At 42.8% G+C, this 23,939-nt stretch overlaps 1 long non-coding RNA gene across 1 annotated transcript in view; it reads left to right on the top strand.

Moving 5' to 3' along the window:
- Positions 1 to 1,028: 1,028 nt before the first annotated feature.
- LOC140487716 (uncharacterized) overlaps positions 1,029 to 23,939 on the top strand; it is an 88,830-nt gene continuing 65,919 nt past the window's right edge. The window contains exon 1 of the long non-coding RNA XR_011962886.1: positions 1,029 to 1,078. This is a non-coding gene — a long non-coding RNA (uncharacterized lncRNA). The remainder of the gene's footprint in view (positions 1,079 to 23,939) is intronic.

Below are 23,939 nucleotides of genomic sequence, written 5' to 3'. Positions count from 1 at the left end.
AAAGCTTGACCAAAGAGAAAGCTTTTAAGAGAGTATCCTAAAGGAAGGGAAGCAAGGTATTGATGTAGAGAGTGAAAATTCCATGCTGCAGGACTGTGAATTGTAGCCATCAATGGTGGAACAATTAGAATTGGGCATGGTCAAGAAGCCACAATTAGATGAGTGCAGGCAGGAGGATATGATAGAAATTGGAAGAGGGCGATGCCATGGTGGAATTGAAGGCAAGGGTTGACATTTTAAAATCGATGTTGCTTGACCAGGAGTTAATGAAGATAAAGTCACCACAGTCTCAGAGGATTATATCGCTGCACTGTCATTAGAGAGAGACACGTGGTGGTGAATTTAACTTGAGGGTCACCACACCTCAGGTGAAGAATGAGGTTGAGAAGGTAGGACTTTCAGGACAACCTCAAGCAGGACAGGAATTGAACTTTGCAACCTGCTCATAAACCAGCCAACTGACCTAACTAGTAACTAATTCAATGTTCAATATGTTACAGCGAATTCATACGCAGAGTTGTCCCACAAATAACAATGAGCAGATAATGACTGGATTTTGCTATAGCAACACATCTAACTGCATCTGGTGTTGGTTCGACCTGCTCCAATAATCTTCAGGTTAAACTTCTTTGGACCACTACATTTCTCAATATGTGAAGGAGTTTACTACATAGCAGGGAAAACAGTACATATGGCAAGGAAGAACTGTGTGAACATGGCAAACAATTTCCGAACACAATGAAAAATAAATTGGGAAAATAAGGAGCAAATAACTGAATAAAGAGAGTGACTTCCCTGTCAAAATACAGGAGGAAATAAAAAAGTGGGAGAAAAATTGAATGAAGAGATTTAAAAAAAACATGTCATTAATAATCACAGGGGTATTTATGCTTCTAATTAGTAGCTTTAAACATCTGTGGCAGCTTCAATTTACATCTATGATATAACTAAAGCAAATTTTGTTTTCTTCATTCACAGGATGAAGGTGTCACTGGCTAGACTAACATTTATTGCCCAGAGGACTATTAAGAGTCAATTACATTGCTGTGGTTCTGGAGTCACATGTAGGCCAGACCAGGTAAGGTTGGCAGTTTGCTTTCTTAAAGGACATTAGTGAATCAAATGGATAACTCCTGACAATTAGCAATGGATTTATGGTAATAATGTGACTCATATTTCCAGATATTTATTGAATTCAAATTCCACCATGGCAGCATTTGAACCTAGGAGCCCAGAACATGACCTGTATCTCTGGATTAATAGTCCAGTGACAATATCACTGCGTCATCAACTCCCCTACCCAACTTTCAATGCAGTTGAGGTAAAACGCTGTTTACACAAAGTTAATGGTAGAATGGTGCAATATGGACAGCTATGCTTGGACTTTTGTACTTAATTATATTTCTATATCTCATCTGAAATGGCTGTCTCCATGTACGTAAAGGAGTATTTTGAATCAGATTGCAATTCTGACAAAAAATTGGCCTATGACAATGAAATGTTCAAAAGGAAATTTACTTTGGTAGTTTCTCACAGTGTGAGAATGCTTTAATTGGTGAATGCTATTCAAAGAGGCCATGCAAGGATTGCTGAAGTCAGAAAAATAAATATTTTACTGCTGAATAGATTAGTACTATTTAACGTGTACTGCTGACTGGGGAAGGTCAAAGAGAGTTTGAAATTCATCCAGCCAGCGCAGCAAACTAATGGACCTCATACTAGAGGCAAGAGAAATGTTTTACTCCAAGTATACATCTCAGAATGTCTATATAGTACATTGAAGATAAAATATTATTGCCCATGGAAAATCCTGACATTGAGTCTGACTTACTGACATATAAATACAAGTCTTGCATGGAAACCTAATATGTTAATATATTGAACTCTTTGTAAGGATGTTTCCAGATTAATCTGATGCCTGGTGAGCAGGTCTGGCTTTGTGTTACAGCTGAGGACTCCACATACTTTTCTGCAACTCTAATAGAGCACAAAGGACTTCAGGCAGAATGGGTGTGGGCTGCTCCATTTTACAGGATGAGACTCGTGTTCCAGCCATCATGATGGGCCCAACAGTGGGATGAAGGAGAAAATCTTTGACCTTGAGCTGAAGTTAACAGGGACTTCCACTTTCTGAGGCTACGCAATGTTTTTAAACATTTTGATTTTGCGTGACTTTACAGTGGAAATCAGATGCTGGATGCTGGATGCTGGAAATCAGAAACAAAAACAGAAATTACTGGAAAAGCTTAGTAGGTCCGGTAGTATCTGTGCATAGAAATAAGAGTTAATGTTTCAGGTCTGGACCTGAATTGTTAACTCTTCACAGATGCTGTCAAGAGTGTGGTGCTGGAACCCGAAACATCGATTTTCCTGCTCCTCGGATGCTCTGACCAGCTGTGCTTTTCCAGCAGCACACTCTCGACTGTAACCTCCAGTGTCTGAAGTACTCATTTTTGCCTAGTTTATTTTCACAGATGCTGCCAGACCTTTTCCAGCAATTTCTGTGAACACAACGTTTTTAACGTTTTCCAATCAACCTTTTCAGGAATATTATTACACACCTCTGGAGCAGATGGAATATAACCAAGGTATCCTGGATGAGGTATAAGGATACCACCACTGCACCTCAAAAGCTCTTCAACTGTCACCATCTACCATGGTAGGATTTGAACCCACGTTCCCCAGCACAGTCACTTTGTGGGTCGAGATTACTGGTCTAATAACATTAGCACTACACCACCCTTCCAACACAATAGTTCACTTTTTATATCTAGAACTGCTCTTACATGCACCTGAATGGCTTTTCCACCAACAAATCCCTTCATTTTTGTTTTTAACTACAGTATTCACCGTCAGCAGCAGTAGTGTAGCCAATTAGACATTTAAATGCAAAGCCCATTTTGGGCAATGCAAACCATCAGAATGAGGGATGGATAGGGAGAGAGGGAAGGGGCGAAATCAAAATGGAATTGGATGGGGAATTAAAGTGACCTATGTGGTGTCCAGCTCTCTCTAAAGGCATCAGGAGCATTGGTGGACACCATGTGCTCCCTCCCCAATGACACACAGGCACAAACCTAAACACAATGCTTTACCTGAGTGATGCAAATGGGAATCAGCTTGTAGTAATTCTTGTAACTATTACACAAACATTGGTATTTGTATATTTATCCCTCATGGCACCTCACATGTGCAGGATCCCCAGCCTGAAACTGGGCAGAAACATCAATAGAAAGATTTACACAAACATTAAAGGGGCTCTTCTAGGTAATGGCAATCTCTGAGCTAGGAGGCTCACCTGCTCCAGAACTGTGTAACAATATATCCTGAGGAAGTATTAAAGATAATTGATGAGGGTAGGACTGTAGATGCAGTCTACATGGAATTTACTAAAACTTTTGACAAGGTCCTTCGTGGTAGGCTGATCCGGAAGATTAAGTCACATGGGTTCCATCTAGATTTGGTGAATTGGAAATAAAATTGGTTTGGTCATAGGAGGCAAGGGTAGTTGTGGAAGGGTGTTTTTCTGACTGGAAGTCTGCGACTAGTGGTGTTCTATGGGGAACAGTGCTGGGACCTCTGTTATTTGCAACATATATAAATAATTTGCATGAAAATATGGGTAGTCTGACTAGTAAGTTTGCAAATGACATGAAAGTTGGTGGGGGTATGGATAGTGAGGAAAGTTGTCAAAGGATACAGCAAGATATAGATCAGTTGGAAAGTTGGGTGGGGAAATGGTAGATGGTGTTTAATCTAGACAAGCATGAGGTGGTGCATTTTGAGAGGTCAAATGCAAGAGGAAAGCATATGGTAAATGGCAGAGGACTGTTGGGGTGCAAATCCATAGCTACCTGAAACTGACAACAGAAGTGGATAAAGTGGTAAAGAAGGCATACAGCATGCTAGCTGTCATTGGTCAGGGCATTGAGTATAAAATTTGGCAAGTCATTTGCAGCTTGTATGAGACATTAGTTAGGCCAATTTGGAGTATTGTGTGTAGTTCTGGTCACCGCACCATAGGAAGGATGTGGAGCCCTTGGAGATGGCACAAAAGAAGTTAACCAAGATGTTACTTGGATTGGAGTGTATTAGCTATAAGGAGACGGTGGACAAACTCTTACTAGAGCATCAGAGACTGAGGGGTGACCTGATAGATGTATATAGAATTATGACAGATATGGATAGGATGGATAGTTGGTGTCTTTTTCCCACAATGGAATTGGCAAATACTGGGAGAATAGGTTTAAGGTGAGAGGGGAAAGTTTAAAGGAGATGTGCAAGGCATGTATTTTACATAGAAGGTGATTGGTTCCTGCAGTGTGCTGCCTGGGGAGGTTGTAGAAGCAGATATGATAGCAACAAATAAGAAGCATTTAGACAGACATATTAGCAAGCAGGGATTAGATGGATATGGACCATGTGCAGGTTGATGGGATTAGTTTAGAATGACATCATGTTTGCTGCAGCCATAATGGGCCAAAGAGCCTGTTCCTGTTATACCTTATAACAGATTTATTAGAAAATATCTATAGACAAACATTGGAATTCATTCAATGTAGCTTTAAAAGAGGTATTTTTCTGCTATTTATATTTGGAATTAAAGGAAAACTGAATAAATATAAACAAACACGTGTAAGAATATCCCTCCTCCCTAAACTCTTAGAGAAAATGAAGATGCATTATTTAAACACCTATCGATGCATTTTATTAATTTGTTTGTAGGATGAGGGTGTTGCTGTCTAGGCCAGCATTTATTGCCCATCCTTAGTTGCCCTAAGGGCAGTTAAGAGTCAACCACATTGAGCCTGGAGTCAGATGTAGGCCAGACCAAGCAGGGAGAACAATTCTTTCCCTGAAGAGGGTCTGTTAGTGAACCAGATGAGCTTTACCCAACAATTGACAGTGGTCTTTTTGGTCACTTTTAGAAGATTAATTACAGATTTCTACTGAATTCAAATTTCACCATCTGCAATGGAGCAATTTGAACCAAGGACCTAAGAGCAATACCTGGGTCTCTGGATTAATTGACAAGCGATAATGTCGCGAGGTCATCAGAGTCCACCATGAGTTTTTTTAGTTAAGATTAGATTACTTACAGTGTGAAATCAGGCCCTTCGGCCCAACAAGTCCACACCGACCCTCTGAAGACCAACCCACCCAGACCCATTCCCCTACATTTACTCCTTCACCTAACACTACAGGTAATTTAGCATGGTCAATTCACCTAACCTGCACAGTTTTGTACTGTGGGAGGAAACTGGAGCAAACCCACGCAGACACGGGGAGAATGTGCAAACTCCACACAGACAGTTGCCTGAAGCGGGAATTGAACCCAGGTCTCTGGCGCTGTGAGGCAGCAGTGCTAACCACTGTGCCTCCATTTGATGCCATACACTGCAAAAGTTTATAAAGGCACCAAATGGATTAGTGGTGATGTTAAATAAAATTTAAAATTGAATATAGTTCTCCAAATGCAAGTCAGTTTTGACACAAATCCAGTTAGAAACTAGACTGGTGAGTTCTGGGAATTACTCATTTGGTCCATACTGTGTGAGACTAAGGACACAAATGATTGTTCAATGAGCTTAGCAGAGTGCAATAGCAGTGACATGCTACAATTTGCTCACTGAGGCAATGGCCTAGTGATATTGTTGCTGGACTGTTAATCCAGAGACCCAGATAATGTTTTCAAAACCAAGGTTTGAATCCCACCACAGCAGATAATGGAATTTGAATTAACTTTAAAAAAAAACTGGAATTAAGAGTCTAACGATGACCCTGAATCCATTGTCGAGTGTTGCAAAAGCCCATCTGGTTCACTAATGTCCTTTAGCCAAAGAAACTGCCAACCTTACCTGGTCTGGACTACATTTGACTCCAAACCTGCGGCAATGTGGTTGACTCTCAATTGCCCTCTGGGCAATTCGGAATGGGCAATAAATGCTGGTCTAGCCAGTGACACTTTCATCCTGTGAATGAATTAAAAGAAAAGATCAGAGTTGTTCAGTGAGGAACACTGACAAAATATTTTGGCTTGGACATTACCCCCAATTTGGGTATATTTCTGTGAAGGTGAGACATCTCTTGGTGTGCTGGCCCTGGTTACATTTTCAAGCCTGTGACCACTTGCCTGTAGACAACAAGGTTTCTAGAAACATGCCACAAATGAAGAAAGAGATCTATGCAAAAAAACTCAGTCAAAATCTTAATTTCAGGGAGTTTCTTGGAGGGTTTCTCTTTGTGAGCTTTATGATTTGTCGCAAACAATTCTCTGCAGCTCACCAAATTAGGTATGTGCTTCAAGCCTATGGTACCACCTATCTTATGCTCACTGACAGTGGAAGTACTCGCAATGCTAGGATCTTGCAAGATCTTCACTCCTGTCACAGACACAAAAAACATGTTCACCCACTTAACTGATCCCTGCTGATGACCATGATGAAGTGCCTGACTTTGTGTCTGCACTGAAAATGTGTTGCTGGAAAAGCGCAGCAGGTCAGGCAGCATCCAAGGAGCAGGAGAATCGACGTTTTGAGCATGAGCCCTTCTTCAGGAATGAGAAGGGCTCATGCCCAAAACGTCGATTCTCCTGCTCCTTTGATGCTGCCTGACCTGCTGCGCTTTTCCAGCAACACATTTTCAGCTCTGATCTCCAGCATCTGCAGTCCTCATTTTCCCTTTGTGTCTGCACTAAAAGGCAAGGCACGACAAGACAAAAGAGCTGTGAGCCTTTAAATACTGAATGAGGTGGCAATTGCAAAATGGCAAAGCAAGGCAGAGATAGGATGAGCATCCAGATAGGCACGAAGTGATTGCATGCTAAGTAACAAAGCAAAGAGCCCTGAGGGGCAAGCTCCGATGAATGAGATGAGAGTTTGCTGTGTGCACATAGTGGCCTGACTGCAGTTGTACCACAAAAGGTGTAAGTACACTCCCAATTATGGCATAGAAGTGGACCACTGTATTCTGGGTGAGTTGGAGATGTGCCATGATGATGTGCTGTGGCTTGTGCAAGTCTGATGCCAACCTCCAGGGATGGGAGGTGCAGACTGTCACTGCCAGAGCTGCTCAGGAGGATTTAAACAAGTAAGGTGGGGTGTGTGGGGGGGGGTGGGACCCAGAGAAATAGTGGGGAAAGAGATCAATCTGAGACTGGTACAGTTGAGAACAGAAGCGAGTCAAACAGTCAGGGCAAGCAGGGACAAGGTAGGACTAAATGGGTGGCACGCTGGCACAGTGGTTAGCACTGCTGCCTCACAGTGCCAGAGACCTGGGTTCAATTCCTGCCTCAGGCGACTGACTGTGTGGCAGGCGACTGACTGTGTGGAGTTTGCATATTCTCCCCGTCTCTGCGTGGGTTTCCTCCGGGTGCTCCGGCTTCCTCCCACAGTCCAAAAATGTGCAGGTCAGGTGAATTGGCCATGCTAAATTGCCCGTAATGTTAGGTGAAGGGGTAAATGTAGGGGAATGGGTCTGGGTGGGTTGCTCTTCGGAGGGTCGTTGTGGACTTGCTGGGCCGAAGGGCCTGTTTCCACACTGTAAGTAATCTAATCTAATAAATTAAACTGCATTTATTTCAATGCAAGGGGCCTAACAGGGAAGACAGATGAACTCAGGGCATGGTTAGGAACATGGGACTGGGATACCATAGCAATTACAGAAACATGGTTCAGGGATGGGCAGGGTTGGCAGCTTAATGTTCCAGGATACAGATACTACAGGAAGGATAGAAAGGGAGGCAGGAGGAGGAGTGGTATTTTTGATAAGGGATAGCATTACAGCTGTGCTGAGGGAGGATATTCCCAGAAATACATCCAGGGAAGTTATTTGGGTGGAACTGAGAAATAAGAAAGGGATGATCACCTTATTGGGATTGTATTATAGACCCCCCAATAGTCAGAGGGAAATTGAGAAACAAACTTGTAAGGAGATCTCAGCTATCTGTAAGAATGATAGGGGATTTTAACTTTCCAAACATAGACTGGGACTGCCATAGTGTTAAGGGTTTAAACGGAGAGGAATTTGTTAAGTGCGTACAAGACAATTTTCTGATTCAGGATGTGGATGTACCTACTAGAGAAGGTGCAAAACGTGACCTGCTTTTGGGAAATAAGGCAGGGCAGGTGACTGAGGTGTCAGTGGGGGAGCACTTTGGGGCCAGCGACCATAATTCTATTACATTTAAAATAGTGATGGAAAAGGAGAGACCAGATCTAAAAGTTGAAGTTCGAAATTGGACAGAGGCCGATTTTGACGGTATCAGGCAAGAACTTTCGAAAGCTGATTGGGGGCAGATGTTCACAGGTAAAGGGACGGCTGGAAAATGGGAAGCCTTCAGAAATGAGATAACAAGAATCCAGAGAAAGTATATTCCTGTCAGGGTGAAAGGGAAGGCTGGTAGGTATAGGGAATGTTAGATGACTAAAGAAATTGAGTGTTTGGTTAAGAAAAAGAAGGAAGCATATGTAAGGTACAGACAGGATAGAATGAGTGCATCCTTAGAAGAGTATAAAGGAAGTAGGAGTATCCTTAAGAGGGAAATCAGGAGGGCAAAACGGGGACATGAGATAGCTTTGGCAAATATAATTAAGGAGAATCCAAAGGGTTTTTGCAAATACATTAAGGACAAAAGGGTAACTAGGGAGAGAATGGGGCCCCTCAAAGATCAGCAAGGCAACCTATGTGTGGATCCATAGAAAATGGGGGAGATACTAAATGAATATTTTGCATTAGTATTTACTGTGGAAAAGGATATGGAAGATATAGACTATAGGAAAATAGATGGTGACATCTTGCAAAATGTCCAGATTACAGAGGAGGAAGTGCTGGATGTCTTGAAACGGGTAAAGGTGGATAAATCCCCAGGACCTGATCAGGTGTACCTGAGAACTCTGTGGGAAGCTAGAGAAGTGATTGCTGGGCCTCTTGCTGAGATATTTGTATCATCGATAGTCACAGGTGAGGTGCCTGAAGACTGGAGGTTGGCAAATGTGGTGACACTGTTTAAGAAGGGCGGTAAAGACAAGCCAGGGAACTATAGACGAGTGAGCCTGACCTCGGTGGTGGGCAAGTTGTCGGAGGGAATCCTGAGGGACAGGATGTACATGTATTCGGAAAGGCAAGGACTGATTCGGGATAGTCAACATGGCTTTGTGCGTGGGAAACCATGTCTCACAAACTTGATTGAGTTTTTTGAAGAAGTAACAAAGAAGATTGATGAGGGCAGAGCAGTAGATGTGATCTATATGGACTTCAGTATGGCATTCGACAAGGTTCCCCATGGGAGACTGATTAGCAAGGTTAGATCTCATGGAATACAGGGAAAATTATCAATTTGGAAATAGAAGACAGATGGTGGTGGGTTGTACTTCAGACTGGAGGCCTGTGACCAGTGGCGTGCCACAAGGATCGATGCTGGGTCCTCTACTTTTTGTCATTTACATAAATGATTTGGATGTGAGCATAAGAGGTACAGTTAGTAAGTTTTCAGATGACACCAAAATTGGAGGTGTAGTGGACAGCAAAGAGGGTTACCTCAGATTACAACAGGATCTTGATCAGATGGGCCAATGGGCTGGGAAGTGGCAGATGGAGTTTAATTCAGATAAGTGTGTGGTGCTGCATTTTGGGAAAGCAAATCTTAGCAGGACTTATCCACTTAATGGTAAAGTCCTAGGGAATGTTGCTGAACAAAGAGACTTTGGAGTGTAGGTTCATAGCTCCTTGAAAGTGGAGTTGCAAGTAGATAGGATAGTGAAGAAGGCGTTTGGTATGCTTTCTTTTATTGGTCAAGAGTATTGTGTACAGGAGTTGGGAGGTAATGTTGCGGCTGTACAGGACATTGGTTAGGCCACTGTTGGAATATCACAAACTTGAAACTTGAAAGAGTTCAGAAAAGACTTACAAGGATGTTGCCAGGGTTGGAGGATTTGAGCTATAGGGAGAGGCTGAACAGGCTGGGGTAGTTTTCCCTGGAGTGTCGGAGGCTGAGGGGTGACTTTATAGAGGTTTACAAAATTATGAGGGGCATGGATAGGATAAATAGACAAAGTAGTCCAGAACTAGAGGGGCATAGGTTAGGGTGAGGGGGGAAAGATATAAAAGAGACCTAAGGGGCAACCTTTTCACACAGAGGGTGGTATGTGTATGGAATGAGCTGCCAGAGGAAGTGGTGGAGGCTGGTACAATTGTAACATTTAAGAGGCATTTGGATGGGTATATGAATAGGAGGGTTTAGAGAGATATGGGCTGGGTACTGGTAGGTGGGACTAGATTGGGTTGGGATATCTGGTCAGCATGGACCGGTTTGACTGAAGTATCTGTTTCTATGCTGTACATCTCTATGACTCTAAAAGGCAGGAAGGAAATTAACAAAGAATTAGAATCAAGTGTGACTAAAAACCTCACTTGTTAAAGACACCCAGGTTCAGAAAAGAGGGGAAAAGCTGTCACAATTAATGAGAATCTCAGACTGAGCTTTTAGGATCTAATCAGCCTCGTTCAGCTTGTTTCCCTCTGCTAGATCAGTGCTGGACAGAACTTCAGACAACACTATGGTCTATCACCCATGCACTTGCATGAGGATGCTGCTTCACTAAACAACAGGTCCCTCAGATGTCCACATCCGTGGGATTAAGAAGCCAGGATGAATCTGGTCTTCAGCAGTGCAGGATATTCATATTTCACTGCGTACTTTAGGAACCTCTGTGATTCCAAGATGAGGGCTCTGCTGACATGGATGACCCATAGACCTTTAAATTTATTGCTACTGGGATAGCAGGGGGCTTTGATTTGAAGGAACATGCATATGAACATAAGAAAAAGAGCAGATATAGGCCATGTAGCTCCTCAAACTTCTCTATTGTTCAATAACATCATGACTGATCTGAATTTGGCCTCCATTTCACTTTTGTGCTGGTTCCCCTTGACTCTCTGTAGTTCAAGAATCTACCCAACTTTGCCTTGACTTAGCTTTCACAGTTCCACGGTAGAAATTGCAAAGGATTCATGAGCCTTTGAGAGGAGAGGGGGGAAGGGCTGGTTAACTGTATTGACTAAAAGCTAGGATATGGTGCATAATTATACTAATTGTGTGGTTTCAATCCCTACACTGCTTGCAGTAGTTCACGAGTGCTCTCCCGTTGCCTTGTAGAATGGTTCCTCTATGCGACCACTTGTCTCAGTTCCTGCTCACCTTCATCGTAAATTAGCAACCCGTTATTCTTAAACTATGCTGTTTCGATCTATCTGTTCCATTTTGCAAAACATTCTATGTACCCTGTGAATACGTCTCAGAATTGTACGGGTTTCAATAAGATCACCTTTCGTTCTTCGAAAGAAGACGCCTTGGGTATCACTTGGATAGAAATAAATAGCTCTATTCACATGATTATATCCATTCAACACTTAATGTCAGAACGGTTACTCACTCAGTGGTTTGTTCCAAGTGGGATATCAAAGTTGTTTACTTTGAGTTTTGCTATTTGAAATGTTTGGAAGAGCACCTTATATGATTACAAATGAGTAGAATTTACAAGATGAAAATAGGTTATTCAGCCCAGCTAACCCATGTTGATACTTAACCTCTCCATAAGCAAGTTGCCCCAGTTATTTTATCCATCTCAATCTTCCATTCTTTCAAACGTATTTCCTCCATTCAACTAATAACTCTAACCTTGAATTGTCCTTCCTGGCCCATTAGATTCATTCCTTTTCTATACACAGCAAAGCACTATGATCCTGGAGATTCACGCAGGACAAAATTGCAGGTCTGTTGTGGCACAGTGGTAGTGACACACCTCTGGGCCAGGAGGCTTGGGTTCAAGTCCCATCTATGCCAGAGGTGTATCATAACATCTCTGAACAGGTTGATTAGGAAATATCTGACAGGACAAAATTGAAATATACCTCTCGTTCTGTTAATACACTTCTAGAATGCAAAGGGAGTTTATGTTACAGAAAGGTCTGTAGCACTGTCTAGGTAATCTTGGATTCTCTAATGACATCATGATCTATTGCTATAGATGGTATATGTTTTGTTAATTTGCAGGTTGTGGCTGTCATTAGCAAAGTCTGCATTTTCCTTCCCTGATTATCCTTAGTGGTGGAGACACCATTCCATCACATGAATGATTTGTTAGGCCCATCTCAGTGAGTGGTAGGAATCAATCACATTGCTGTGCATGTGGACTCACATGCAGATTGGACTAGGTAAGGATGGCAGATTTCCTTCCCCAAAATACATCAGTGGAGCAGAGGGGATTTTACAACAATTGGATATCTTTAAGATTCTCATGATTTTTTTCATTCCAGGTGTTTTTATTTAATTAAATTTAACTTCCCCAACTACAGGTAACAATTTAATGTTTTGCTTATTGATCATTTGTCCAGGCCTAGTTCAGTAATGTAAATACAATCTTATCAAAATCCCTGATCCCTGGCATTAGCCTGACCTCTGCTTTAAACATGTGCAGTGTTTTGGGATTCTTCAATATCTTCAAATGAAGGATTCAGCACAGCCCCCTAGGTGTTCAGTGCCTACATGCATAAAATGACATTTGCATGAGCTTTCAGCGACAGTGACTCAGTTTGATGTAAGTTTCAAGTCTAGAGTGAGTATCTAGCATAGTTCAGTTATCATGCCCTAAAGTAGCCTCCTATGCTTTATTACGGGCAGGCCACAAAATGCAACAAACGTGGCAATGTTCTCCAAGAATATGCAACCATTATTTAAGAATCAGAGGGTTGATGGATTCTATCCAACAATTCTATAAACAACATATTTTAGCAATCCAGCTCTTCGATAGAGCATCCCAGAGCTGTAACTTATTTTCTTCTTAGCTTAGAGTCATAGTGTCACAGAGATGTACAGCATGGAAACAGACCCTTCGGTCAGACCCGTCCATGCCGACCAGATATCCCAACCCAATCTAGTCCCATCTGCCAGCGCACGGCCCATATCCCTCCAAACCCTTCCTATTCAAATACCCATCCAAATGCCTCTTAAATGTTGCAATTGTACCAGCCTCCACTACTTCCTCTGGCAGCTCATTCCATACCCGTATCACCCTCTGTGTGAAAAAGTTGCCCCTTAGGTCTCTTTTATATCTTTCCCCCCTCACCCTAATCCTATGCCCTCTAGTTCTGGACTCCCCCACCCCAGGGAAAAGACTTTGCCTATTTACCCTATCCATGCCCCTCATAATTTTGTAAACTTCTATAAGGTCACCCCTCAGCCTCTGACGCTCCAGGGAAAACTACCCCAGCCTGTTCAGCCTCTCCCTATAGCTCAAATCCTCTAACCCTGGCAACATCCTTGTAAGTCTTTTCTGAACCCTTTCAAGTTTCTCAATATCTTTCCGATAGGAAGGAGACCAGAATTGCATGTGATATTCCAACAGTGGCCTAACCAATGTCCTGTACAGCCGCAACATGACCTCCCAACTCCTGTACTCAGTACTCTGACCAATAAAGGAAAGCATACCAAACGCCTTCTTCACTATCCTATCTATCTGCATCTCCACTTTCAAGGAGCTTTGAACCTACACTCCAAAGTCTCTTTGTTCAGCAACACTCCCTAGGACCTTACCATTAAGTGTATAAGTCCTGCTAAGATTTGCTTTCCCAAAATGCAGCACCTCAAATTTATCTGAATTAAGCTCCATCTGCCACTTCCCAGCCCATTGGCCCATCTGATCAAGATCCTGTTGTAATCTGAGGTAACCCTCTTTGCTGTCCACTACACCTCCAATTTTGGTGTGATCTGCAAACTTACTAACTGTACCTCTTATGCTTGCATCCAAATCATTTATGTAAATGACAAAAAGTAGAGGGCCCAGCACCAATCCTTGTGGCACTCCACTGGTCACAGGCCTCCAGTCTGAAAAACAACCCTCCACCACCCTCTGTCTTCTACCTTTGAGCCAGTTCTGTATCCACATAGATCGTTCTCCCTGTATTCCATGAGATCTAACCTTACTAATCAGTCAGATTCAGCTCATGCAGTCTCCTTGATCTCCAACTTTCGAATTTCCTCTTTCTTTACCAGATACAAAACCTCAGATTATTAGATTTCCCTTTACATTTTCCCATTAATTCTTGCATTTACAGTTTTTGATTTGTCCTCCTGTCAGCCTCTCGGACTTGCTTTTCCCCATTCCAACAGTGTATCTAATCTCTAGTTTCTCTCTTTTCATGTACTTTCAGATCTACCTAATGGACTACAGGTTGAGTATTGACTAAAAGACAGTCAAGACAAAATAATTTTACATTCTATAATTTCTGTACTGCTGTGCAGAATCATAGAATCAAGCATAGATCACTGGAGGAAAACAGCACTACTATCTTCTAGTTAATCTGCTCATCATTATAATCCTCTGGAATGAGAACAAGAGTTGCACATAACTGCGCAACAGGTAGTCATCACAATCAGTAATGTATGGATTGCAGAGACTCTTCAGGTAAGGTATTGTACAAGCTTGAAATAACGTTGAGGAGGAAGTGAGGACTGCAGATGTGGGAGATCAGAATCGAGAGTGTGGTGCTGGAAAAGCACAGCAGGTCAGGCAGCATCCGAGGAGCAGGAGAATTGATGTTTTGGACATAAGACCTTCATCAGGAATGAGGCTTGTGGGCAGAAGTGCTGAGCGATCAATGGGAGAGGTGTGGGGTTGGGGGAAACATACCTGAGAATGTGATGAAGGTGAGGGAGAAGGTGATAGGTGATGGGAAGTGTGATGGACAGGTCAGGAGGGGGGTGCCGATTTGGAGGCTTAGGACTGGGATAATGTTGGGGGAGGAGAAATAAGGAAATAAGGTTTTGGGTCCCAAGGTGGAATATAAGGCGTTCTTCCTCCAAGTGTCAGTGGTAAGGGTTTGGTGATGGAGGAGGCCCAGGTCCTGCATGACCTTGGTGGAGTGGGAGGGGGAGTTGAAGTGTTCAGCCATGGGACAGTGGGGTCGGTTGGTCCGGGTGCCCCAGAAATGTTCTCTGAAATGATCTGCAAGTAGGTGTCTTGTTTCCCCAATGTAAAGGAGACCACATCGGGTGCAATGGATACAGTAAATGACATTGATGGAGGTACAGATAAATTTCCATCAGATGTGGAAGGATCCTTTAGGGCCTTGGACGGAGGTGAGGGGAATGATGTGGGTGCAGGATTTGCACTTCCTGCAGTTGCAGGGGAAGGCGCCGGGAGTGGGTGTGGGCTGGTGGGGGCTGTGAATCTGACGAGGGAGTTGCAGAGGGAATGGTCTCTCTGGAATGCTGATAGAGGTGTGGAGAGAAAAATACATCTGGTGGTGGGGTCCATTTGTAGGTGGTGGAAGTGGTGGAGGATGATGTGATGTATGCAGAGGTTGGTAGGGTGGAAGGGGAGGACTGGGGCGGAGGGGGGCAGTTTGTCCTTGTTGCGTTGGGAGGGGTGAGGTGCAAGGGCAGAGGTGAGGGAAGTGGAGGAGATGCGTTGGAGGACATTGTTGACCATGTGGGAAGGGAAATTGTGATCTTGGAAGAAGGAGGTCATCTGGGATTTTCTAAGGTGGAATTGGTCATTCTGGGAACAGATGCGGCGGAGGCGGAGGAATTGGAAATAAGGGATGGTGCTTTTACAGTAGATAGGGTGGGAGGAAGGATAGTCTAGGTAGCTATGGGAGTCAGTGGGCTTGTAGTCGATGTCCGTGGTTAGTTGGTCACCGGAGATAGAGATGGAGAGGTCCAGGAAGGGGAGGGAGGTGTCTGAGATGGTCCAAGTGAATTTTAGGTCAGGGTGAAAGGTATTAGTGAAGTTGATGAGCTGTTCAACCTCGTCATGGGATCACGAGGTAGCACTGATACAGTCATCGATTAGTGGAGGAACAGGTGGGGGGGGGGGGCTTGTGGTGCTGGTGTGACTGCAGAAGATGGACTGTTCCATATACCTGACAAAGTGGCAGGCATAGCTGGGGTCCATGCGGGTGCCCATGGCTACCCCTTTGGTTTAGAGGAAGTGGGAGGAGAAGGAGAAGTTGTTGTGGGTGAGGACCAGTTCAGCCAGGCGGGTGAGGGTGTCGGTGGAAGGGTACTAGTTGGGATGGCATGAGAGGAAGAAATGGAGGGCTTGGAGGCCTTCATCATGGCAGACAGATGTGTACAGGGACTGGATGTCCATGGTGAAGATAAGGCGCTGGGGGCCGGGGAAACGAAAATCTTGGAGGAGGTGAAGGGCGTGGGTGGTGTCCCGAACATAAATGGGGAGTTCCTGGACTAAGGGGGACAGGACGGTGTCAAGGTATGCAGAGCTGAGTTCAATGGGACAGGAGCAGGCTGAGACAATGGGTCGACTGGGGCAGTAGGATGTAGAATCGGGCAGTGCGGGGTTCATGGACAATGAGGTTGGAGACTGTGGATGGGAGATCCTCAGAGGTGATATGGTTGTGATGGTCTGTGACCTGATGGTTTGGTGATGGAAGGTGAGGTCGTGGTCGAGGGGGCAGTAGGAGGAGATGTCTGCGAGTTAGCACCTGGCTTCAGCGATGTAGAGGTCGATGTGCCAATCTACCACTGCGCACCCCCCTTGTCTGCAAGTTTGATGGTGAGATTGGAGTTGAGGAGGGAGTGGAGCGGAGGGAATGGAGGGCTGCACATTGTGAGGGCGGGAGGTCGGTGTGGGTGAGAGGGATAGACAAGTTGAGGCGCTCGATGTCACGGCTGTAGTTAGAAATGAAGAGATCAAAGGTAGGTAATAATGAAATAATACTGACCAAGTATTTCCTGTACTATTACAATCAACAATCTGAAATACGTTTCACTATGCTGCCCATTGATCTTGCTTACCTATCCTGAAATTTCCCAGATTCCTAATTATCATGGAGCACCAGTAAGGAGGGGGCGGAATCAGAAGTTGCACAGCCAGTGCTCCATTTTTTAAATGTCAGTCCTCATTGTCCTGTTGAGATTTTATCTGACTGATCTCAATATTCAAGGGAGCGTGCTTTTACTGATTTATGCTCATAAATGTGTAACTTGCCCATTAAAAATAGTTTTCCATCTGAAGAAAAATGGCACTAACATGACTATTGTATAAAATATTTAGCCTTGCTGAAATATTAAGCAGAACTTGTGCTGTTCCATCACATTTGGTTAGTTGTAGTACTGAAACTCTTGATGCAGTCATGTGCACACAGATTCTCACATTGTCACTCTGATGTGTTTCAGAATGCTAGTTTAGCTTGTTCCTTCTGATAGCTGCCAAAATATGGCCAGAATGCAAACTAAGTGTAACTAATGCAATGCAGGATTACTAGCTTCACGCAAGGGAAGGTCCTTGGTGCAGCTGCTCCACATCTCGCCATGTTTGTTCTGTTGATATAGGTTGTCCTGTTGGTGTTATATCCTATCATGCAGAAATCAATCTTGCAACAGCTGCCTGATGCTTTATGTAGCTAAATGAATATCAAGTGAATTTTTAATGTACCTTTTATAGGATACTGCTTTTCATTCAGGGTGTCCCCAAGAACCTCCTGTTGCAGACAGCATCCTCAACTACCTAGCTGTGACAGATTAAAATGTAAAGGGCATAGTAATAAACTCTGATATCTTCTCTTGGCTCATTGTAATAAACATCCCTAACCTCCACATTGCTGCTGTGAGAGTTCTCCTCAATTCCATTCTGTGTGCCTTGACAGTCTTTTGAATACTGCTTGAAAAATTAGAGAGTCAAAATTTGATTAGTTCACTTTCCTGTAAGTACTCAGCCTCTCCCAGCAGCCTTTCCTGTAAAAATTGTTTGGGGAGGTCCAGTTGATACAGTCCAAGATCTTCATGACAACCCACGGTCACATTTACTGGTGCCAGTTCATCAATTCTAATTTTTATTCTTATTTCAAATTGAATGCTGCTGTTATGGTGAGATGATTGGGACTCATGTTTTCTGGATTTTTATTCCAGGCTCTAGCTTGCTAGATCAGGAACATAATCATGAAAATATCATAGCTACATTTTTAAAATTTGAAGTCTAGTTAAGTTTAGGAGTGATCATAATGCTGAAAGGACATTGGTCCAGGCCAGGTGTAAACCAGGTGCCCACAAACAACATTACTATTCAGTCTGAATAACAGGAGCAATCAATGTAGCTTTGGTTCAGGAAATTTGTGATTGTAATTTTAGGGAAGGTGGAGGGGGAGGAGCAATGGTGATTAATTTCCTTAATGTTTTGATGAATGTAATGGCTGCATAAACAAAGAAAATTGTTCATATGGTGTTAGTAATGGATTAATTCATGAATGCTATAATGTCCCAGGACAATTGTGCTGTGAAATGTGACCTTACAACAGGAATTTATCATTATAATTGTGCGAGGCTTTGATACAATCTAGACAGATTATATTTATCACAAACTTTTGCTACTTCACATGACATGCAAACCATTGGTTCTTCTATCATCTAAGGCTCCACTGGTAGCACTATTAGCCCTGAGTCTGAAAATACTAGTTCCAAGCCTTGAGCACTAAAGTCAAGTTGAGATTTTAGTGCAGTAAAGAGGATGTGCTGCATTTTTGAATGAGTTATCTTTTGACCAAGATGTTAAACAGAGGGCGGCCCTCTCAGGTTGATGTAAAAGATCCCAGGACACAATTTTGAAGAAGAGCTTGGTATCAAGCCTAATATTTATCCCTGAATCAATGTCACATTAGTAGACTATCTGCTGATTATCACTTTGCTCTGTGTTAAAAATGGTTGCCATGTTTCCTACATTACCACAATTACTTCAAAAGTAGCTGGAAAGTACCTTAATTAGCTGAAAAACACTTTGAGATATATGATGGTCATAAAATGTGCCACATAAATTATGGACTTTTCTTTCCTCTGACTCCCAGTTCTGTCTGCTTCTTGAATCTTGACATTATGTTTCTCTATCCCTCTCAGATCTCATCTCATCCTCCTTATCACTCTTCTAAAGCTCCGATTCTTCTAACATTTCAGTCTTTTACATCTCCCATCATTTCTCCCCCCCAACCTCGTACATCAGATCGTCCCTCACTTGAGTATCTTAGAGTTCAGGTACCCCTTTTCAGTCCGTCAAATTTCAAAACCTCCTTTGTGCTGGATTTGACATCTTTGATTTGCTCACTCACCTGGACGCTCAGATTCTGATTGCTTACTGTTTCACTCTCCAGAGTTCTGAATTTGCTCCTGTCTAAGTGGTTTATATCTTTAAGTGTTCTCTTCCCAGAACTTGTAAGCAATGTTCAATCAAATCTTTCTTTGTTGTGCATGGTTTACTGATTGCATAGTGTGGAATATTCAAGATTGTTGTGTGGCAATGTTCACATGAATCTTCATGGAAGATTGGGGTTGTGCATGGCGTTTTTGTTGCTCTGTGTGGGTGTTACTGATTGCTGGATGGCTATGGGTCTGCACACCTTAAGGAAACGTTGTTGATAGAGATGTTTTACCATTTCTTTTTCCTATTGTTATTTGTACATTTCATGTGATGGAGGCATCAATGTCAAGGTCAACATTTCTATCTATACCTAGTTGCCCTTGAGAAGGTGGTAATGAGTCACCTTCTTGAATTGTTGCAGTCACTGTGGTGTCGGCACAACCACAGTGTATCTGAGGAGGGAAGTGACCCAACAATGATGAAGACACAGCAATATATTTCTAAGTCAGGATACTATGTGACTTGAAAGAGAAATTGAATCTGCTGCTGTTCCCATGTCTGCTGCTCTTGATCTTCTGGGTAATAGAGGTCGTAAATTGGGAGGTGTTGACAAAGCAGCCTTGGGATTTGTTGCAGTGCATCTTGTAGATGGCTTCTGGTTAATAATGATATTCAGGATATCAATGAAGATGAATTCCATGCTGTTAATGCCATTGAACATTAAGGGGAGGTGAATAGATATTTTTCTTGCTGGAGATATTCATTATGTGAGGAATTGAAAATTGACATGAAGACTGTGCAAGCATCAGTAAACCTTCCCCATATTGACTATAAGATGGAGAGATGATCATTGATGAGTTGATTGAAAGCAGTTGGATTTAGGATACTGGCTGTAGTAAAGTCCTGGTCTTGAGAAGATTGGCTTTTAACAATCACAACCAGCTTCTTTTTGTGCTAGATTACCATCTAAACCCCACCTACCCCAGCTTTAGAGGTCTCCTTATTAAAATGTTTGATGAAATGCTGCTTAGATGTTGAGGCTGGTCACACTCACTCCATCTCTGGAGTTCAGTTTTATTGTTCATTTTTGGACCAAGACTGTAATGAGGCTGAGAGTCTTGTGTTTCTGGTGGGGAAAAAAAAATCTAGATTCAGCGAAAGGCTTATTGACAAACATATTTTGATTGTATTGTCAGTGACACCTTTCATCACTTTACTGATGATTGTAAGCGGGGCTGATGGTTTAGTAATCAGTTGGGGTGAATTTGACCTGCATTTTGTGGAGTGGGCATATGTGCTTGAACTTTCACATTGTTGAGTAGATGCCAGTGTTGTAGTTGCCTGGAGCAGCTTCACTGGGGGTGCAGTTAGTTCTGATTATCTGTATTACAGCAGGACTACTCTAATGGCGCATAATAAAAACTGTGCTTGATTATGGGTTCTGACCTGAAATGTCGGCTCCCCTTCTCCTCTGCTGCTGCTTGATCTGCTGTGCTTTTTCCAGCTCCACTCTTTGTCCACTATTGATCTCACAGGTCATTAATGAAATTGGCAGAAGACTGACATATATATTGTTGGGGCTGAGGTGGGGCATTCGCATGAAACTTCTGGCTGAGATAATTGTGAATGTTCTCCTTTTGTTTTTATTGATGTGTTGGGATTGACCATTGTTGATGATGGATGCTTATGAAACCTTCTCATCTGGTTGGTTATTAATTGTTCTTTATCGTTCAGGATTGGTGTTCAGAAGACAGCTGAGCTCCGATCTGATTAATGAGATAGGTTGGACTGGTCTGTTGCAAGCTGCCTGCACTGTTTGACTTACATTAATCCTGATTCATATAGGTCTCATTTTTGGGTTAATCTGATGCTGCTCCTGGCATGGTCTTCTGCATTCTTGGTAAAACCAAGTTCGGCCTCTTGACTTGATGGGAATGACTGAGAGAGTGATATGCCGAATCATGAGGACACAGATGGTGATGGAATAAAATTCTATAGGTACTAATGGCTCAGTTTTGAATCTATCACATATTTCCCACTATTACTGGTGCTTAATACAAAATGAATCCTCAGTTTGAAGAATGGACTTCATTTTCAAAAAGATTCTGTGGTGGCCATCCCTATCAATGCTGTCATAGGGAGATGCTCGTGCAACAGATAGATTGGCAATGATGAAGTTAAATAGGTTTTCCCTTGTAGTGGTTCTTCCACTACATGCTGCAAATCCAAACTGGCAGAAATACTTTTCTATACTTAACCCGATTGGTTGGTATTGGGGTGCTACTGAGCTACTCTTGTTGACAGGTATTAAAGTTCCCCACCCATGACGTATTCTATTCCCTGTTATCCTCAGTGCTCATTCCAAGTGGATGAGTATTGATTCATTGTGATATTCTTGATCTGAATTTGTAGAATTGCAAGTGAAGGGAAGTTTAGATGAATTTAATTGGTGGCTCAGTGGTTAGCACTGCTACCTCACAGCACCAGGGTCCCAGGTTCAATTCCAGCCTCAGGTGACTGTCTGTGTGGGTTTGCTCCGGTTTCCTCCCACAGTCCAAAGATGTGCAGGTCAGGTGAATTGGCCATGCTAAATTGCCCATAGTGTTAGGTGCATTAGTTGGGGGGACGGGTTGCTCTTTAGAGGGTCGGTGTGGACTTGTTGGGCCGAAGGGCCTGTTTCCACACTGTAGGGAATCTAAGAAAAAATTCACGCTTTTACTGATGACTTTTTGTACAACACATACACAATCAGCAGGGGGAGCCAACACTCCATTATCCCCCAGCTACACTTGGTATACAATTCCTAAACATTTCCAACTTTGAATCACTATGTAAAGACCAGTGGTATGAAAGAACTAAGGACTGTGAACGGGGTGCACAGTGATGGGTTTCAGCCTTACAAAACACCCATTATGCCAAGCATCAGCCTCTTCCTGGGCGGTCTGGGAGGTGGGGGTGGCGGGGGGGGCGGAGCGGAGGGTTTGGTGATCGGGGTGGGGGGGTAGTGGTAGCGATGGTCAGATCAGAGAGATACCTTAGACCCTGAAAACCTAATTTATTTTGTTAATGTATTTGAAAGGAATCAGTGGGAGGAAAGAATGGAGTGTTTCTGAGGGCAGTCTACCAATTCTTAGCGAAAAGCCTGTGAGTATTTTATATTGGAGCCTAAGACATGCCTTTATTCATGAAATATGCTGAGAAGGTAACCTTACTTGCCACACATACTCTGGCTGTACTTGTGGCAGAAGCCGCAAGTGCACTGAGCCCTGGGTAATTATCTGTCATATAATTCATCTGTGGAGCTATGTATGGACTGTAAGTAAAGGTTTGCTGCAGATTACTTGAATACTTATTCCTGGTGAGAAGTGTACCTTGTGAAAGCAACAAACCCCATTGGGACATGAGAATTTCTAACCATTAGATCCAAGTTAACAGGATATCTATAATTAAGACAAGCACATACATATGGGGATAAACACTTGTTTCAGCCTTTATAAAATTTCAAAACCGGAGATAGTTTATAGCTGGGTTGAAGGGGGGCATGCATTTCAGAATAATTGTAATGAAAGGAGTTGTGAAAATAAGTACTGTGGACAAGCAACTACCAGTCGTCCTCCTAAGGGATGACTGATTCAGCATGCAGCTATGGAACTGTTGGCACAAGGAGGAACAGCCAATTTAGCATTTCAGGGCGCCTTCTGCAAGGAAATCAGGCCACCATTCCATGTTAGACGTGGTAAACAGATACATACGCTACATACACTACAAGCGATCTGAAAAGCTGGCAGTATGTGTCAAAGTTCTTCAGACAAAGGCTTGGATGTTCCTGACGTTTATCTTGTGGAAATTGTGGTTCATTCAGACAAGAAAGTTGGACAGCCAACCTGTAGAATCAAGTGGGGAGTTGTGGGATAGAGCTAAGTATCTTTAAAACAATGGCCACACTTTAAAAGTATTCAACCCACTATAACACACTGTGGGATGTACACAAATTTATTGAAATATATGAAATAAATGCATAGTGTTACTCCCAGACCCCAGGCAATGTTTCATATGTTATTACAGTTTCAGACAGACACCCAAAACCATTAAGCTCTCAAATAAGGAGGGCTGAACTAGCTCCCTTCTTTATTCGTCCATGCTTCTTCACTGACTGCAGTAGGGTTAACGGAAAAATTATGGGAAAGTGAGGACTGCAGATGCTGGAGACCAGAGTTGAAAAATGTGCTGGAAAAACACAGCAGGCCAGGCAGCATCCAAGGAGCAGGAGAATTGATGTTTCGGGCATAAGCCCGAAAATCATTCCTGAAGAAGGGCTTATGCCCGAAACGTCGATTCTCCTGCTCCTTGGATGCTGCCTGACCTGCTGTGTTTTTCCAGCACCACATTTTTCAACTAATGTAAAAATTATGCCTCCTTTGATAATGCCTTTCTCCCAGACCAAAGGGTTTTTTTAAAAGCAGCTAAATAATCAGTCACTAACAGAGTGAGTTTATTATTTACTATGAAAATAAATGATATTGCAATGTATATACTCACTGATTGTGAATAATAAACTATTCCAAAAATGCCTAAAACTTAAAAGATATCTGGATCAGTGTCTCAGGGATGATTGTGAAGGGTAGATAGCGGAATCTTGATAGTAAGACAATTGTTTTCAGGTTGGCTTGTGCAGGTTAGTTCAAATCATTTTGTTTCCTTTGGTTTGATTGGTGGTTGGTTGGCAGAACTTAGTGTGAGAGAATCCTCCTCGTTCTATTTCCTTCTAACTGGCTATTTGACTTACTGTTCTCA

This window comes from Chiloscyllium punctatum, chromosome 17 (genome assembly GCF_047496795.1).
Source record: "Chiloscyllium punctatum isolate Juve2018m chromosome 17, sChiPun1.3, whole genome shotgun sequence".
NCBI lineage: Eukaryota > Metazoa > Chordata > Chondrichthyes > Orectolobiformes > Hemiscylliidae > Chiloscyllium > Chiloscyllium punctatum.
Note: the sequence above shows the minus strand (reverse complement) of the source record. Positions and strands in the feature narration are given on the sequence as shown.